Source organism: Chlamydotis macqueenii, chromosome 16, assembly GCF_036417535.1.
Source record: "Chlamydotis macqueenii isolate bChlMac1 chromosome 16, bChlMac1.mat, whole genome shotgun sequence".
Lineage (NCBI taxonomy): Eukaryota > Metazoa > Chordata > Aves > Otidiformes > Otididae > Chlamydotis > Chlamydotis macqueenii.
This window is the reverse complement of record NC_141571.1, coordinates 2,981,431-2,994,483: the sequence shown is the minus strand read 5'-3', so window position 1 is coordinate 2,994,483 and position 13,053 is coordinate 2,981,431.

The window sequence follows — 13,053 nt, the reverse complement described above, 5'->3', positions numbered from 1 at the left end:
GCCTTACGAGCCACACGAGAAGCGGTGCCGGTCTGATTGATTCTCGATTCAGAAATAAGCAGTGGGACATCCCCTCTACTTGGTGAGGCTTGGCACGTTTCATTTAAAAACGAGTCATTCATTTCACAGAGGACTTCTGGAGGTGCCTGCCGCAAGGAAGCAGGTGGCATCAACAGGGTCGGACAGGGCTGGCACAAAGTCATGGACAGCAAGGTGCTGAGTGGATAAAAAGGCAGGGCAATGTCGCTAACAGCCCCGTAACATCCCTAATCCGATGGCTGGACCACCCACCAGGGCTAGCGTGGATGCCACCACCCTCCTGAAGCAAAGCAGCCAACATTTGGTGGCCCCTCACACTGTTTCCTTGCCTTTTAGCACAGCCCTTTTCTTTGCAGAAAGTTTTTAGGATTTTAACCAAAAGCGGCTTTTTAAAACACGCGCTTGGAACCGATTTTTTTGTTGTTGTTGCTTTTCTCTCCACAACTTAAAAATATCTTCGATGAAAGCAAATAAGCCTGAGCAGGTCTGTCAAATCCTTTATGTGGGAAAAAAAAAAATAGTTACCTACCAGGTTTGTGGCAAACGGGGCCAAATAATGGGGAAATCCCCCAGTAAGAACAGGGATGGATGCACGGAGTTGCACAAAGTGCCCTGAGTGCAGAATTTGCAACTTGATCTCTGCTGTCAAAACAGAAAAAAAATTAGCAAAGGAAGAGCAAACCCCTCCCCTGGACACCCTCTGCTGTCACCTGCGTCACCCAGAGCCTCATTAGCCTCACAGATTTCCAAGGTGCTCGTTAAAACCTCCACCACTCCCACGGGAAGCAGCGGTCCGGCCGCCAGCGCGCCATGACACGGGTGGCCGTGGGCGTCACGCGCAGCCGGGGAAGGTCCCCCCGTGGGTCCTACTGATCCTGCACGCAGGTGTGGACCAGGAGGAGTCCTCTTGCCTATTTATTCAACAAGGAAAAACTATTTCCCTCGTGCTACAGCTCCTGGCACTCCGTCCCTCCTCGCTGCTCTTCCTCCTCTTCCTCCCCTCACGACGGTGAAAGCGGCAGCGATAACCAAGCCTCCATCCTTCAGCCCCGGCCTTTGCATGGAAGCTTATAAGGCTCTGACAGTAAAAAATGGTTTTTTATGTGCTGCAGGAGTTCATAACGTTCCAGCGTTGATGGGGATAGAGTGCAAAAGAAATAAAATCAATAAAATATTCAAAGCTTTCGCATTATAAGCTCGAGCAAAACTTTTTACCAAATGTTTACTGTATAATAAATTCTATTAAAAAGCCCAAGCTCGCACGGTGGAGAGGGGTGGAACGTTGTCACTTTAATTGCAATGGCATAAATATTTGATATTCAGTAAATTAGATCTGTAGCTCTGAAAACATTCTTGCAAATGGATTTTTACCTGTAGCACAGTGCCATTAGCAGGAGAAAGTCAACACAGCCCCAGGGCCTGTAATTAACTCAACCCAAGCAGAACTAAACATTTTTGACAGTTTTCCTGGTCTGGAATTAACTGTCATAGCAGAGAATGAAAGGAAGTGCATTGTCACATTATGTTTACGTAAAGTCTGTAAAATGCTGCGTTTTGTATTTTTGTTTTGTTAAGTCGGGGTTTCATGGCCCATTATTTTTTTCATCATTAGAGACAAGCTTAAAACCAACTAATGATGTATTTTATATCCTCAGACTCGTATCGAAGCTGCCTGAAAAAAAGGGGGAAGACATTAGCTTGTAATTCAGGTTTTGTTTGTTTTTTTTTTTCCCTATAATGAAGCACGGTACACTGTGTACTGGTATAAATCATAACGCTGTGACATTTGAAGACGTTAGAAACTCTGCTTTTCCTATCTGATGCAAGGTTCTCAGATAATAAGCAGTTGTCTAGCCCATGTCTGTCTATTTTACTGGGGCTGGGGGAAGGCATTGTGTATGGTTTTTTCCTTCTTTTCTTTCCGTATTTTTTTTTAAATGTATTTACAAAAATAACTGTCACACTGGTGAAATGCAAACCCTCGAGGGCAAATCTACTTAATGCTTCCCTGAAAGCTACTTATTGGCCAGCAGCTCGGAGGAAATCTGTCCAACAGTAATTGAAGGGATGCGCTGAGCTTCCCGACGTTTCATCCTAGAAATTGTCTTACCTGAAAAAGAAAGGAGTGTTTAGCAAGAGAGCTCCAGTGTGATTTGGAAAGGTGAGGATGCTCGTAAGCGAGCTGATTAAAATGGACGTGGCTTGCTACATCTCCAGTAATAACTTGGGAAAATGCGATCGTTTACAGGAAAGGGGAGAAACCAGCCTGTTTGGATGGCAAATTCACGGCTTTTGCGGAGAGCGGGGATCGGGTTATAATCTTGTCTCTCTTGACATACTGAGAAGACAAGCAAATAAAGAAACAAAAATGTCAAGATTTTTTTTTTTTTCCTAAAGATTGCCAGATAGGGAGAAAAAAATCAAGGCAAAATTAACACCAGTCTGGGCTCCTGCCTGTGCTGCTCTGCCTCGACGCTCGCTGAAATTAAAAGCTTTTATTTTGAATTTCTGAGTATCTCAGGGAAAGAAGAGAAAACCCTCTTTTCCCAAGACACATCATGCAAGAAATTACCTCAGCTAGATGTAATTTTTATTTTGCATTCCATTTCAGCATAGAAGTCCCTCTTGTTTTGCTACGCCGGTGCCGGTTGCAGAAGGGGTTTTAGCCGTTTCTAATCAGATCGCTGTTGCTGGTTAACTCCAGTCTCCTATTATGGCAGTTTCCACATCTTTATCCGTATCCAGAAACACTTCTTTGACGAGCACGCAACATTTTCATCCAGAGAGAGAGAAAAAGCAAGGAAGGCAGGGAAGTAGCTTCTGGAAGAGGGGAATCTCTGCAAACCCCCTTACTCCGGGAGCTTTCCGATCACGACGGGAAGGGGACCTTAACGCTGGGAAAATGAACCAGTGGGAGCCGATGAGGCTTTAACTGCTCTTGACAATCAGAGGCTCGGTTTCAAGCGACTTCATTCGGGTTAGAAACTGCAGCCTCTGCAATGAGGAATGTTTATTTTCATTTATTTATTTATTTTTATCTGTACCTCCTCAGGGGCTCGGCACAGCGTGGTCGTGAGCCTGCGACTGGTGCTGATGGGTCTGACGGGACCTGCACTGGAGGGTGCTCAGCCCCCGGCAGGACCAGCCCTGCTGGAAGATGATCCTTGCTGGCAGGACTTTCTGCTGCTGCCTCTCTTCTTACTGAATTAGGCAAATTACGGCGCACTGTATCTTTGCTAAATTAATTAGCTCAATTAGGCTGGGAGGGATGGAGAGGCGTGTGTGCGTGCTGCTTCTCGCTTTCCCTCTTTGATCACTTACCTGCTCCTGGAGGCCCTGACGTTTAGGAACAGCAGACACCAGCTCCTCGCTGTCCCCCATGGGATGGCCGCTCACGTGGCACAGCCCCCGGCCATCCCCGTCGGCACCCAGGGGTTTCCCCAGCAGCTTCACTTTGGGCTGGGGGGCTGAGATTTTTGGCAGTGGGGACACTTACCACAAGGGCCACAGCCCCCCCGGCTGCACGCGGGCTCCTGTGCCCTGAGTGCTGCTGTTGGGACCTCAGCCGAGCATCGCTGGTGCTGGCGTCTGCGGGAGGATCCACGCCACCACGGGCGGAGGGAGGGTGTCCCTGTCCTCTGGGATGGGGCACATTACATCTGCCCATCCTCTCAGATGTCCCTGCCTCTGGCTTCCCTTTGGCTGTGGGTTTGTCACAGGAAAGCAGAGTCTCATAATCTCCCAAACATGAGAAACATCACGGCCACTTCTGAAGCTTTTGTGTTGCCTCCTGCTCTAAGGACTGCAGGTGAAGCAGCCCTAACTTCAGCCTCCTGCCTTGGCAGGTGAAGAGGTGGTGAGATCTCCCTTTTGGGGTCAGCTTGTGCATCTACCAAGCCCTTTGCCTCCCATTCAGCAGCTGTGCAAAATACCAGCAGAAAAGCTTGAAATCCCATGAGTGAACAAGGAGCTTTGGGAATGTTGAGCGTGGCTGCCCAGGTCCCTCTGCCACCACAGAATCGTAGAATCACAGGTTTGGGTGGGAAGGAACCTTTAAAGCCCACCCAGTCCAACCCCCCTGCAAGGAGCAGGGACATCTCCAGCCAGATCAGGTTGCTCACAGCCCCGTCCAACCTGGCCTGGAATGTTTCCAGGGATGGGGCATCCACCACCTCTCTAGGCAACCTGGGCCAGTGCTCCACCACCCTCAGTGTAATAAATTTCTTCCTTATCTCCAGTCTGAATCTGCCTCCCTCTATTTTAAAACCATTACCCCTCATCCTGTCACACCAGGCCCTACTGAAGAGTCTCTCCCCACCTTTCCTGCAGCCCCCTTTAGGCACTGGGAGGCTGCTCTCAGGTCTCCCCGGAGCCTCCTCTTCTCCAGGCTGAACAGCCCCAGCTCTCCCAGCCTGCCTCACAGCAGCGCTGCTCCAGCCCTCTGATCATCTGTGGCCACCTCTGGACCCTCTCCAACAGTTCCACATCCTTCTGATGTTGGGGGCTCCAGGGCTGGTTGCAGTGCTGCAGGTGGGGTCTCACCAGAGCAGAGCAGAGGGGCAGAATCCCCTCCCTCGACCTGCTGCCCACGCTGCTGGGGATGCAGCCCAGGATGCGGTTGGCCTTCTGGGCTGCAAGGGCGCATTGCCAGCTCATGTTGAGCTTCTCATCCAGTAGCACGTCCAAGTCCTTCTCCTCAGGGCTGCTCTCAATCCATTCTCTGCCCAGCCTGGATTTGTGCCTGGGATTGCCCCGGCCCATGTGCAGGACCTTGCACTTGGCCCGGTCACACCTTGCTTCCACCACCAGAAAGGTGTTCAGGACCTCCTCCTCCAGCCCCATGTTGGACCATCACCAGGGTCCCCAGCCCCCTGCCCAGCTCCTCGGGGCTGCCTGCCAGGAAAACATCCCCAGGATGCTGCAATATCAAAAGCTTTTTTTTCTCGTATTTGTGCGTGATAAAGGATTCAGTACATGGAGAAGAAACCAAGTTCTGATGTTTTAGCAGCTGCTAAGTGGTAAGACACAGCGCAAGGTCTATCAATACTACTTATCAGTAAAGCCCAGTGTGATCCACTGCATGCTAAAATAATAAAGAATGTCACTTTTCATCGGATTCATCAGAAACAATACCACAATTCACAAACAATTGCTGCCCAGCATTAATGATCAAATGTAAAGAGACCTGAGCACAATTACTAAAGAAAACAATTATATGTCAGCAAATATATTCATCTTCATTTGAGTTAAGCACCCACCTTCTATGGCTATACAATGGGTCTGGATGGTAACTCAATTTGCAGGGCGGGAAATCGAGCCAGCGCAAAGCCGATTTCAGCGAGGTGGTGCGAAGGGAGGGGAGCAGGCATGTGGATGAGATGAAGGTCCAGGATGGTGTACCCATCTCAAGGCTCTACATGGGGATCCTTTCAAAGACCTGGCAGCTTCCCTTGTGCTGGGTGTGACTGCAGCTGCTCTGTTTCCAGACATTTTGTTCTTTTACCTCCCCTAAATCACAATTTTCCTCTAAAAGAGGACATGCTTGGCAAAAACTAATATGAATGGGAAACTGGTTTTACATCAAAAATAATCTCCATGAAAAATTTTCTCTTAACGCAAAGGATGGTAATTTTTTTTTTTTTTTTGTAAGCAAGAATAAGACAAGAGGATGAGAAGAATAAGAGAATAAGATAAGAATAAACAAGAATCGCCACTCTTTGTCCTGGCTACATCCTGTCAGAACCAGGGACTTTCTGGTCTTCCCTGAGGAAACCAGTTCCTGGGCTCTGATCCCCAAATACCTGCGTGTTTTGGGGTGTTGGCCAAATGCTGAGTTTCTGCCACCCCTCCAGTGTGCTGGCTGATACGTTCTCACTCCAGCTGATAGCATCAGCCCCAGTTGGGCTGCACGGCCGCAAGCCGCAGCGCTGTGCCTCTGCATCTGCCTGACCTGCTGGGCACACCGCCCCTTCCTGACCCACTTACCCAGCCGGGCAGAGGATGCTTTACCTCAGGTAAAGGTCTTGGGAAGAAAAGAGAAATGGTGGCGACTTATCTACCTGTTTTAGTTTTGGTCTCAAACACTTGTGATCAGGTTGAAAGGGAAAAGAAAGTAACACCAAAAGGGGAGAAAAGGTCAATTTTTTTTTTTTTTGTGGGACTATCACATTGAATCTCACACAGTTTGATTTATTTTGCTAATTTTGAATTCTTACCCTCTCCTAGTGACTAGCTCTACCTCACCCTGGCTCAATGGTCAGGTTTTTTACAAAATCCTGCAACAAATTGCATGTTAATACACTTTCCTGCTGCTTCTGCCTGTTCCCTGCCCCATCCCCCCAACACGTACCAGCACAATATTACCTTTCTGAATGCAGAGAGAAATGAAGAGAGACTCACAGAACATGTGAATCACAAGGAAGTGGTTTCCCTAGTGACAGTAACCACATGAAAGCTCTCACCGTTTACTCTCACGGGACCTTTTAGCACTTTGGATTGTGGGGAGAGCAAGAAAGCCGGTGAAAAATACTGTGGTTGGTAAAGGAGCAAGCTAACCCTGAAATGCTAAATGGCGTTGGCAACTTTGTGAGAAGACATCATCATCTCCTGGGGATTTTCATGAGGTTCACCCATTCCACATCAAACACCATGCCATGCACTGTGGCTCTCTGATCCCTTCTCCAAGACAATGCACTGGAGACTTCAGAAACACGCTCCAGAGCTTGCTCAGATCCTGGTCCGTGCCAGGATGAGAGGCAGCTCCCCAACACACACTTCATTTTACATCTTCTTCCTGTGTTGGCATTTTCCCTTTGTAGCATCATCTCGGAAGGTGGTGGGGAGTCTGAAGGTGATGGTGAGTAGGACAGTGGTGGCACTGGCACCAGTGCTTGGGACACCGTCTGGGTGTCCATGTGCTGGAGGCCAGTACAAACCCTGCTACGGAAATTTCAGGGTGCTTGGAAAGAGTACAGCAGTAGACTGAGAGACAGATGGAAAGGGTGAGCAGAGTTATCAGTGTCTTTAGCTCACACTCAAGAGTTTTTCCTCCTCTCTCTGAAAAGTCTTTAATTTTTTTTTTAAACATCTCTGCAAGCAAATGAGAGCGATGCCCAGAGCAGTCATACTGAGAGACCCCAGATAAGTGGTGTCCACATGGGAAACCAGAAGAAAGCATCCTTTACTGAAGCAGGATTGTCTTCCTCTTCTGTGTTGCCACCCTGGGCACATTAGCTTAATAACGAGCTTTTTAGCAGATTTCAGTGAACAAGAAGCAATTTATTTGTCGTCATGGCGACAAAGAAGACCTTCTGGAAAAGAGCATTGAATGAAGAGAAGAAGGTTCATTGTGCAGAGCAATGAGCCATTCACTTGGAACATTAGCATCACACAAAGCAGACCATACAAGAGGTCTTGCTAACTTCTGGACGCATGGTTGGATGAGTTTTGGGTCCTTGCTTTCCCTGGAAAGGCCAAGAGGAGACTGGCACTTGGTGTTTTATGCAGGATATTTAATGTCCAGCCCTGTTCCTCGATGACTCTCGGGGAGAGACAAAGGTTCCTTGTTGGTAGATGGCTGAACTTCACCAGTTGCATTTCTGGTGGGCATTTCCATGGACTGAATTCTGAGATTCAACTGCCAACTGAACAAACCCCAAATAAGCCAAGAGCATATATCTCAAAGTGCATTTTGTTCATTTATTTTGACAACCCTAGTGTTTCTTTAATTATTTATAACACTTCATACTATGCAGGAGTAGATTTTTGTAAAGTAAGGAAGCCTTAGTAGTATAGCATCAGATCTGCAGGGAAGGAGGAGATAGGCAGTCACTCTCTGACGTGAGCGGAAAGTAAAATGCATGTTGGAAGCAAATTCTTCACTAAGAAAAGTTTTAAAGCACCAAAGCAGAGAAGGACAGACCTGTGGACACAGCACTGCAAGGGTTAAAAGGAGACTTTGGGGGCGAGGATGAATTCCAGAAGACCAGTTTCCTTTCAGGAAATGATGAATCAATGAAATCTGGATTTTTGCCTATTGAATATTCATCTTTGGAAAGCTATCAGTGGGAAGTTGAGGTAGAGAAGGAAGCTGTACTGGGTGAAATGGGATACACTTCAGTAAGGTGCTCATGTTACTGCAGTTAGGTGAGAACGTTTTGTGCTGATGGGAAACCTGTCCTTTTTGCCCCAGTTCCTGGAGGTGCTTCCCCCAAGGGAGACGAGATCACCATGGGTCTCTCCTCCTTGCAGCACAACCCACCATGGGCCTCTGAACCCACTGGGGTTGCCCCAAAGAGCTGGTAGACAAGGGAAGATCCCGAAGGAGGTGATGCATCTTCCAGAGGTCAGAGCAGACTTCTGGTAGAAATCTGGCCCCAGGGCAGGGCAGAATATCGGCAGCACCTGGCTTCAGGTGAGGGGCTGCTGTTTCCTGCAAGCCCTCTCCCTGCCCCGAGCAGAGCATGGCAGAGGCCACCGAGGACTTGAACCTTGTTGCCAAGAGGGGTCTCTCCTTCCCACATGCGAGGCATGCGCTTATTGAAAAGAAAAGCTCGCTGTAACAGGCAAATGCTAGAAGAATGCAAAACCACAAAGAGTTTATATATTTAACCCACCCGAGGAATGTAATTATTCTTTTTAATCAAGTCTATTCAAACCATTTATTACTTTATTCTTCCATTTCAATAGTGGAATGATTAAGATGGAATCTTAAAGGAATTCTTCACAACAATAATAGTGTCTCTTATCGCAAGAGGCAGTCTCCGCTCTGTCCTGCAAATTCTCAGCATTTAAATATTAAATATATTCAATATATCAAAAAACTCCATTTCACTCCTCTAAAACAATTCAGAGGATGTGAGAAAGAACCAGAAAGGGTCCCATTACAGCCTGCAAACAAATTCAAAAAAGGAGAGGGGAAAATCTCCAGCATGCATAACGAGCTGTAAATGTAACTCCTGCTCCAGAAGTCCAGCCTCGCGGCAGAGCAGCCCGGGGGATAAGGACATTATAATTTTGAAAACTCATTTATTTCAGCACGTGCTCTACGTTATATAAGAGCCAGGCTTCTTTTAGCTCTCAATTTGTTGTTGTCTTGTTTTTCAATGCACCGTATATTGGTAAGAACAAAACTTGATCTGTGCCTTGTCCAGGATGCTTTTTCCAAGCTTTTCAGAGCATATAACAGAATAATCCAAAGGTAGAAAGCCGTGAGCCATGAACAAAATCTGTATCTTCTCCAACACAAGGGATATCTCGGCAGTAAAGTCGCAGATGGTGCAGTAAAGTGGAAGGCACACCTGGGCAAGTGCTGAGAGGCGACAGGAGCAGGTCTGGGTGTTTGGGTACCCCAGCCCTTTTGGGACAGCTCTCAGGACAAATGTCGTGTCGCTATTATACCTTTAGATTCTTAATATGCTTAGCTTGCAATATATGGGTCTTCTGGCTGAAGTGGAGGCATGGTGGGTATATTTTCTGGGCTAATTTTTCCTTCTGCTTTTGACTAGTCTGCAGAAAGATTTTGGATGGCATGGAATGTGACTTACATAACTCTAGAAAAGGTCTTTTGGAGGCTTCAGTTACCAACATTTTAGGTCAGATTACTTCGTGTGTCGTTGAAAAAGACCTGAGTATTACTGAGTAAATAATAAATAACATAGAAATGATCAGGGATTTCTCAGTCTCCAAATTTAATTTATTAAATAGGTCCTGGAACCAGCCTCCATCTATGGCTCAATGTCCTGGCAAAGAAGTTTCAAAGCTGCAGCAGGTTTCAAGAGGCTCAAAGTGTTTCACTTCATCCATGATTTGATGGGGGTCCCAAATGGGCATCAAACATGGGCAGTCATCTCATGGCGCGGGCGCAATGAGCCAAGGACCTGCCCCTCTTCCTGCAAAGCCACACTGAGAACATGGCTCTCTTTGGTTTACAGAGTAGTGCAACACTCGAGATCTCATCTAGAGAAGGGTGAGGGTGAAGAACTACAGGTTTAAGCTCTCCACCTTCATGTAGGTGTGCCTGAGCATCTCCTGAGCAAGTGCTGATCCAGCTCAGTTCCTCTCAACACGTGGGAGCAGAGAGACCTTCAGACCACAGTCTCTGCAGCATCCTCTATTCTCACCAATGACCCGGGGAAGGAAATGTTACAGTTTGTGGGTTCATACCTTTACTCGTGTTTGCCCTACACTTATTTATTTTTGTCTGGAGGCAAGAGTAAGAGGCTGGCCTGCCCATGCAGAGAGGGAAGAAACCTTGGGGGAGCAGTATGTAGAGCTCTGGGTGGGTGGCAGAGGCCCATGTGTGGTGTGCACCTCAGCTTTCGGCACAAACTTTGCACTCAAGCTTGCAATATCCCCATTAAAGTCTTCTCTGGGCAACTCCAGCCACCCACATTTCCTTGGGATGGGGTGATCCATTCAGAGAAGGGGCTTCCTGAGTGAGAGGGATGGCTGCTGAGAGCAGAGGGGGCCCCTGGAACCAGAACGTCTTTCAGTGCGTCAGTAACATGAACGATATCAAACCGAATCTGATGTAGCCACTCTAATCCACCCAGTGCACAGCCTGATTTTTTTTTGTGAACGATGCATCGGGTGCAAGAGCAGCACCTCCATGGAAGCACCCATGAATAAACCAATAACGGTCGGGTTAATAGGCAAACAGTGAGGTCATACATTCCACCTGGATGAGCAGAACTCTGAGTGAAACGAGAAATCAAACATTTCTTCAGCAGTCTCTGCCAGGCTCCTTCCCTTTCTGCTGTCATTATTGGTATTGATCTTTTGGATGATATTCAAGGTTAAACAAACTGTCCCCACTGTTCAGCCTTGCTGGGTTAGGTGTGAGGGACGCAAGCATGGAGACAGCCCTCCACGAGATGGAGATGCACTGCAAACTCCCTTTGCTCAGAAATCACCTCCTTTCAGTCCCAGCTCCAGCTGTGTCTTTGGAGAAGTTTGACTCCAGATCAGAAAGGCTCTGACTGAGGCTTTTGATATACTTAATCTTTATTCCTTCCCTTCTCGATCTGCTCTCTGCCTGAGAAATCTGGACCACAGTCATGGGTGATGTATGGGAGCAGCATCAACCCCCTTTCTCTGCACTCATGTCTGGGGATATTTTCCAGCAAGTTTTGCCCCAGAATGGTAGAAACTAAATGCAAATTTTTGTTCTGCCTCTCAAGAAACAGCAGGGATACGTCTGTGTAGGAGGGAGCTTTGAGAGGTACGTGAGAAGGAGCAGGGGGCTCACAGGCTTGGTGTGCCCACACTCTGAACGGTACTGCTTCTCACTGGTGGGAGAGGCAGAGGATTCAATGAAGAATTAAATTAGACCATAAAAAGGGCTGAAACCCTTCTTGATCCTGCTGGCATCAACGGGAGTTCTGGGTGTTTGACACTTCTGAAAGCCAGAAGAAGAGGTTCCAAAGTGCCTCCTAGGAGCCTAACTCCAGCCTGGAGCTTTCCCTGGTGAAAAGCCCGGACTTAGGCTCCGCACTCAGTCTCCATTGGTGTTGCTTTCCCGGGGGGGAAGGAGCCTTCTGTGGCTGTGATGTGGTCAGCTGGGAGCTGAAGGATGTTGGCTTCCTCCAGTCCATGGGATCAACGGAAATTGTGGAAATGAGCCCAGAGGGCCGGGATGGAGAAAAGTCCTTGTACCCATGCCTGCCACAGGGGCTCGAAATGAGCCTTATAGCAGGGGAAGCAGCACTGGACGCCTGCACACCCTTCCCCAGCCATGCTGGGTCGGCACATGGGCACGGCGGTGACCCAGGGCCCCTGCATCACCCCTTTCGCCAGCCCCCACAGACCCCAAAAGGGGCAGGGAACCTGTACACGTTCCAAGTGCTTGCCCATCTATACACACAAATACTCTATTATTATTAATGATCATAACGATAATTCAGCCTACTGCTGTTGTTACTGCTCCTGTGAAAAAAAAAGAACTCCCAAATCTGGATACAGTTAGGAAATTTTCTTTTGGCCTCCATAAAACATTTCCAAGTCATTATACCAAGAGCAGAGTTGAAAAGGAGCTGCGCACAATTGCCATAAAACGTAATTAATTTTGAGTAATTCACAATGGAGAAAAAGTAGAGAGCAAATTGGACAGGAGACTTCTGTGCTGGGGAGAGGAGGTTTTGAAAGGCTGCTGACTAATACAGCACTGACCTGAAAGCAAATCCTTACATTCATGCTGGACCGGCTGTTTCCATGACAACAGTTGTTATTAGTAACTGAAAATGTATTGCTGTTACGAGTGGCGGCATATTTTTTTTCAGTTGAATTCAAGAGCAGCTGGGTACTTTACTCGTGAAGATAAAGTGCTCAGATTGCTACAACACTAATGTTGTGTGCTGCACCTCTCAGAACACGAACCTCACACTCGCAGATGATACAAAGAGATGCGCGGATTGCTTTAGGGAAAAGATCGCAGAAGGCAGAGCGTAAATGGCAACTTGTATCAAAGAAATCAAAAGAAAATAACCACGGTCATCACTGTGCTTTAAATTAACTCTTTAGTGAAATTCCCTGGGGATTAGGGCTGACTGGAGTGTTCAAGTAACAGGTAAATCCTGTTAGGAAGTAAGCGAGCCAGCCTGACATCCGGAGATGTGATGCCTGCCTCCAGAGAGGCACTGAGGACATTTTACCCTTTAAATTAAACTACTTCTTATGCACTACCCCTCTTGTTCCTGTCCTGAGAGCAGCAACTGTTATGATCTTTGAGGAAACGAACTTGCAGAGAAAAGCTCTCACCCAGCTCAGACCTGTGCAGTGCCACTGACTGTATAGAATCATAGAATGGTTTGGGTTGGAAGGGACCCTCAAGGGTCATCCAGCCCAACCCCCCTGCAAGGAGCAGGGACATCTCCAACCAGATCAGGTTGCTCAGAGCCCATCCAACCTGGCCTGGAATGTTTCCAGGGATGGGGCATCCACCACCTCTCTGGGCAACCTGGGCCAGTGTTCCACCACCCTCAGGGTAATCAATTTCTTCCTTATCTCCAGTCTGAA